Source organism: Mus caroli, chromosome 18, assembly GCF_900094665.2.
Source record: "Mus caroli chromosome 18, CAROLI_EIJ_v1.1, whole genome shotgun sequence".
Taxonomy (NCBI): Eukaryota; Metazoa; Chordata; class Mammalia; order Rodentia; family Muridae; genus Mus; species Mus caroli.
This window is the reverse complement of record NC_034587.1, coordinates 17363098-17369924: the sequence shown is the minus strand read 5'-3', so window position 1 is coordinate 17369924 and position 6827 is coordinate 17363098.

Sequence of the window (6827 nt, the reverse complement as noted above, 5' to 3'; positions counted from 1 at the left end):
TACATGCACACACAGCATACATACACAAGCACACATTCTCTCACACACACATGCATACCATGTAAGCATGTATACACAAATACACAACAAACACACACACACACCTTTCTTTTTCCACCATGAGCAGCATAAGACCCTCACTAGAAACCAAAAATATCCTGCAGCCATGCTCTTGGATACCTTAGTCTCAGAATCACAACCCAAAACAAAATTCTTTTCTTTATATGTTACCCAGTCTCGGGTATTCTGTTACAGCAGCAGCAACATTAACAATGACTATGATGACTACAACAAGCAGATGAAGACACACACTTCCCACAAGACTAACACAGGAACATCACGAACAAGGTCGGATTCTTTACCTAGAGCTCTGGGGACATAGTGTGCAGAGTCCTACATTTCCTTCTTCACTTATCTGTCACTTTTAGCATAAACTATATTTTTACTGCTGACCCTTATTGCCTATACTAGGTGACTTTGTTGTTTATTGGTTGGTTTTTTTTTGTCAATTTGACACAATCTAGAGTCATCTGGGAAGAAGGAACCTCAGCTAAAGAATTGCCTCCATCAGATTGTCCTGTCGGAATATCTGTGGGGAGAACATTCTTTATTAATGGCATACAAGAAGGGTCTAGCCCACTGTCAGTGGCGACATCCCTGGACAATAGTCCTGAATTGTGCAGGAGAGCAGACCAAGTCCATAAGCAGCTCTCTCAGTTGTCTCTGCTTCAATGCCCGTCTCTTGGGTTCTGTCAGTGATAGTGTGTCCTGATTAGATTTTTTTTTTTCAAACTTGAAACGTTCCAGGATCATCAGGGAAGAGAAAAATTCCACTGAGAAAACCCCTCCACTCAGCTGACCTATAAAGCAAGCTCATGGAGTTTTTTGATTAATGATTGATGTAGCCAAGATGAGACTAGCATGGGCAGTACACCTCTGGATTGTATAAGAAGGCTGAGTAAGCCATGAGAAACAAGCCAGTAAGCAACACTCCTCCTTCAAGGTCTCCATTTCAGTTCCTGCCTCCAGGTGCCTGCCCTGCTTGAGTTCCTGCCCTGGCTTCCCTCAGTGGACTGTGATCCAGATATGTAAGCCAAATAAACCCTTTCCTCCCCCAGATTGCTTTTGGTCAGAGTGTTTTATCATGACAATAGAAAAGAAAAAAGAAACTAGAACATCCCCATAACCCCCATGAAAGGGACATGAGAGACCTGCCTTGTTAAAGATAAAACAAACAACTGGAATAAATTGTACACTTCACAGAGAACCTCTCAACCTGGAATAATTTATTCTCTTTTTCTCTAGCTTTGACAAGTTTACAGTCTTGGGAGTAGTGGGGAATAAAAAAGCCACCAGGAATCAAAAGCAAGACTTCATTTCCTTGAAAAGAGAAATGGAATGGGGGGAGGGGGGCAGGGCAGAGGGCAAAGAGGCTTACAGCAGGCCAACAGAGAGCAGAGCGCGGTCTTGTTACTGTCCTGAAGCGGCCAGAGGAACGACATAGCAGCATTGACCTTTCTTTCCCCTGGAAAGAATGAGCTGGCCTTTGGCTCCCTTTCTGAGGTCAGAGATTGCTCTAATTGCTCTTTAGGTCTTGGTGAACAACGTAACAGTTTTTGGTAGTTTAGTTGGGTGGGCTGGTAAGTGGGTAAATGACTGCGTTGGTTGGTGTAGGTTTAAAACATACTCATTTTATACTTTTCACTGGGTGGGTGGGTGGGGGCAGTATGTACGTATGAGAATGTGCAGAGACATTGGCTTCCCCTGGAAGTGGAGTTACAGGAAGATGGTAAACCACCTAACCGGAAGCTGGGGATCAAAACTCAGGACCTGTAGCAGGGCAGCAAGTTTCCTTAACGCTGAGCCTCTCTCCAGCCCTGGTGGATTCAAATGTAACAAGTTCTCCCCTCTTCTCCACCGTAGAAGGGCCTTTTTCTCCTGCCCCCACCACAGGCTGCCTTGCCAAGCTACCATCAGATGGTAAGCATGTTTCCATCTTCCTGGTGGCCTCAGCCTGTTCCCCCAGGCACTCAGCGAAGATTTAGTTGCCGTTAAGTTAGGCATATTTTAAATTCTGCCTTTGAAAGTCAATTCTTCTATAGTGTTTTTGCTACTGTTGTTTGTTGGTTGGTTTTATTTTGTTTGTTCTTTGGTAAAGAAGAGTAATGTTTATTAAATACGAAGTCTGTTGAAATACCTGTACTTCAAATTTTCCTTTTGTGACCAAACTTGAAGCCTACCATTAGTTTTCAATCCAATGAAATAGTGTCAGTTTTCAGAAGACACAAGACAGTGCTTCTAGCTTTTTCAGTCTTTATGACTCTTTTCTCATTCAAAATGATACAAAAAAAGTTTTCAACTTAATGAATATATAATTCTCTCTAAATTATAATGTGATGGCTTGAAAGGTTCGCCTCTCTTAGGTTTTCTTCTCACCCTGTGTGAACAAGCAGATGTATTCTGCTAGTGCTAGAGCCACATCAAAGCAGAAGGCACGTGCTTTTCACAGGATGCATCTTTAATTCCCAAATTATTCCCATTGCAGAGTTTCTCTTTATAGTTTTTTCTCTTTGAAAACTTTTAAGAGAACTCAAGTCCTAAAAGCATTCCACCGTACAGTGTTCTGCCTGTGACCGAGAGGAGCCAGGGAAAGGTTAACAAACACAAAGAAAAAAGTTTAACTCATTCTACTTTATGGAAGGCAATTTCCAAGTAGCTTATCTGTTATGACAATAACGTCATCCACGCATTTATTTAATAGTTAATTAGAAGCGTCTCTTAAAAGACTTCCGCAGCCATAATCCCGACTAATAATATCAAACTGATGAGCAAAGACATCACACCTACGTGTTCAGCTGCTGATGTGGCAAAGATCATGAAATTCTGCAAAACTCAATCTAAAGCGAGTTGTAAATCGCACAAATACCAGCTAATGGATAATGAGATCCTATTCTAATGTTGATAATGTGCAAAGTAAGTGTTTCCTGTTTTTTAAATAGGATATCTTTGACCATTTAAACAAGTCTTTAGCACCAGGCATCCACAGACATGAGTATATTAAAAAAGCCATTTTGTGTATGCCGCTCGGAGGTAATGAGAAAGAGCTTCTCGATGGGACACGCTTAAGAGGACACATCAATGTCTTATTAATAGGTGAGAGCACGCTGAGTTAATAGTGCATTGATAACTTATTTTTATTGTCCCCTCCTCATCACGCTTATGTGATTCCATGATGTAATATTAGCAAGAAAATAAAAGGCCAACGTAGCACAATTACTGTGTCATCATTTTCTTAGTATAAAGGCATGCTTGCTTTTTAATGGAGATGTCTTTTAGCTGTGAGGCTATCGTTTGACCTTTTGCACAGATACATTATGTCCAGTACATCAGCCAGGTACCCCAAATTCTTCCACTTGGTTCCTTGCTCCCCTAATTATCTCGCAGCAAACCCAACTATTGATCTACTGAAAACTCTTAACAGCCTGAACTATGGTCAGAATCTTTTTCTCACTGGGTTGTTGCCAGTCTTCCTACTTGCCCTAGAGCATGGTTTCCAAAGCCAAGCAGAGCTTCAGCAAAGCCTTTCATCTAAGAACTGGTAACTCTAGAATGGAATCTCTACCTGCCTTTAAGTCAGCCCTCAGTGATGGGCCCTCTGGTAGACTGGGAGAAGGATACAAAAACACATGTGGTTGACTCTGCTTAATTGTAGAAACAAATCAAATATATTGACTGGACTTGTAGGAATGAAATCCATACTGCACACACCCACACTGACAGAAGGAGAAGTGAGAGGTACTAGGACTGAAGTTGCCTGGGGAAGGGGCCACATCTGCACTATGCAGTCGACAAGCTGATTGACAGACTAAAACCTGTGACTAGACATCTGGATTGTTACATGTTAAGAGCCAATTTTTTTTTCCAGCTTTCTGCTGCCCCCTAAGCAGCCATTCCTTACTCTCTGTGTGCCACCCAACATTCTTGTGACTATTACATAAATCCTCTCAGACTACACAAACACACCCCTAGCTTCCACCAACCCAAGGCTAAGAATGTCACCTGAGGCCACCTGAGACCCAGAGCAGAGCCCACCCAGCCTTGCTATGACCCACTCACCTGCCTGATATTTTTTGCCAGCTTCCTTGAAGGATGTCTCAGTTTATGGCTCCCCGAGTTCTGTTGTTACAAACACTTCCCTAATCTGTTATCAGCTTGGAGTGTGGAACCTGGGGTCTGTATCTGTGTTCTGGGCCAAGTTAACTCTGAAATAAACTCTCTTCTCTTTGAGGTGTCGTTTTTGTATTCACCTCCAGCTTGACCTCAAGGGGCTCTCAGAAGAGAAAGGAGAGATAGACAGATACAGAAGTCAGTGCACCAGAATGATTCAAAACAGAAGGCAGAACAGGACGTACCAGAAAGGAAGTGGTTCTTTTATTTTAAGGGTTTTTTTTTTTAACATTAAAAACAAATTCTTTGTGTGAATAGAGTTATGTGGTGGTTATGAACATGGATGGAGCTGCAGGAGCCAGGCTTCCACAGCCTGGGTATAGAGAACGACTTGGAGAAGCCGGTTCATTCCCTCCATCAGGTGGGTCCCAAGGATTGAACTCAGGTCACCAGGTTTGTCAGCAGACCTGAGCCACTGAGCTACTGAACATCTTAGAGTCCCCAAGGCAACTTTAATGTTACAGCTTCTTCTTTCAATGTCTGGGATCCACGCATGATCTTCTGGGCTCCTCCTAAGGGATGGTGTCACTTCTCCAGCTCTGCCTCTGTAGCACTCTTAAGTTCAGGTTGATCCACTCCACTGCCACTGCTGTTCTTGGTGATCATCCCATGGCACTGGCATCTCAATACAATGGAGTATTACCCACTGAGCCATCTTGCTGGCTCCTCCTTGAATATTATTTAGGTCAACAACCTGCTAGTCATAATTAGGAATTCAGATGAGGTGCTGTCTCTGCTTTGAATCTTCTTTCTACAAAGTCTTTCCTTGCCACACGCTTTTTTTTTTTTTTTTTTTTTTTTTTTGCCATGCCTTCTGTTGTGTATCATCCAGTTCAGTTCTGTCAACACAGACCACCCAGCCACCTGGAGAACCTGGGCAGTGGTGGGAAGAGGAAGAGGGGTGACGGTGCTGTGGATATCAGGAACAGAAACATGAATTTAAAAAAATAAAAATAAATAAAAATTAAAAAAAAAAAAAACCTAAAACCTAGCACCTTCTGTGTGTTCTTGAATGGTTTGTTTTTGGCTTCTTGGCTCTGTGAGTCACAGTCTTGTTTTGTGTCCCTGACTGACTGGGTCTTTTGTAGTGATCTGAATGAGCATGGTCGCTATGGGCTCATAGGTATGAGAATCCTTGGTCACCAGGAAGTAGCACTGTTTGAAAGAAGAAGGAAACACGGCCCTGTTGGAAGAAGTACATCACTCTATGTGGGCTTTGAGATTCCAAATGCCAAGCCAAGCCCACTGTCCCTTCCTCTTCCCAATTCCTGTGGGTCTGGATATAGGACTCTCAGCTACTTCTCCAGACCACGTACAACTGACTATCTGAGTGCCTCCATGCTCCTGCCATGATGCTAATGGACTAAACCTCTGCAACTGTAAGCAAGACCCAATTCAATGCTTTCTTTTTTTTCTCCCTCCCTTGTTTCTTTCCATCCATCCATCCTTCCTTCCTTCCTTTCTTTTTTCATTCATTTATTTCTCTTTGTTTGTTCATTTGAGACAGGGTTTCTCTGTGAAGCTCTAGCTGTCCTACAACTTGATCTATAGACCAGGCTGGCCTCGAACTAAGAGATTTGCCTGCCTCTGCTACCCAAGTGTTGGTATTAAAGGTGTATGCCACCACTGTCCACCTAAATGCTTTCTTTTAAAAGAGTTGCTGTGGTCATGGTGTCTCTTCACAGCAATAGAACACTGACCAAAACATTTTTTTAGAACCCAGTCTAGCCTAAGACTTTCAGCAATCCTCCTGCCTGATCTTTCCCAGGTGCTGGTATTTCAGGCATGCACTATCATGCTGCGCTTCGTACATTTTTACTGAGGTGCTGAGGATGGGAGCCAGGGCCTTGTACATGCTAGGCAAGTGCACAACCACTGAGCCATATCCCCGGGATATGGTAAAGACAGCATGTCTCTCTTTCCTGAGTGTTTTCCATTAGTCCAAGTGGAACTGAGATCAGAGAAACTGCATTTGCGTTCAAGAGCCCTGGCCCCAGTTGCTGCCCATGGAACCTTATCTAATCTCCTAGGTTGCCCCCAGCTGAGTTGATTCCTGCTTCCTTCTTTATGGGAAAACCTAGATGATCATCTGTTGCTCTGAGCCCCCAAACAGGAATGTCCTCTGTTATTGCTGGAGATAAAGCCATAGAATGTTGGAAATGAAAGAGCCAGAAGGCTGCAGATGCTCACATTGGACTGCACAGAAGCCAGAGGAATGGCCAGACATTTCACTATTGACTAGACTTCTGTGGAGCTGACTGGAAGAGCAGAAGAGTGAATGGCAAGGACTCATAAGGCAGGAGAAGTGTAAAGTGATCCCCAGAAGCAGGCAATGCAAAGCTGGTGGACCCTCAGGCTGGAACAGAGGGAAAAGTGGATGCTTTAGGCAGAGTTTCATTTCTAAGAACATCAATAACTTGTTTTGTTTTGTTTTGTTTTGTTTGCAGACTTCTTAAAGAATATCAAAGTCCTTCTTTCTGTTGTTGTTTTTACATTTATTCATTTGTGTATATGTATGTCTGTGTATGTGTCTGTGTTTCTGTGTGTGCCTGTGTGAGTTTCTGTGTGTCTGTGTGTGCCTGTGTGAGTCTGTGTGTGTG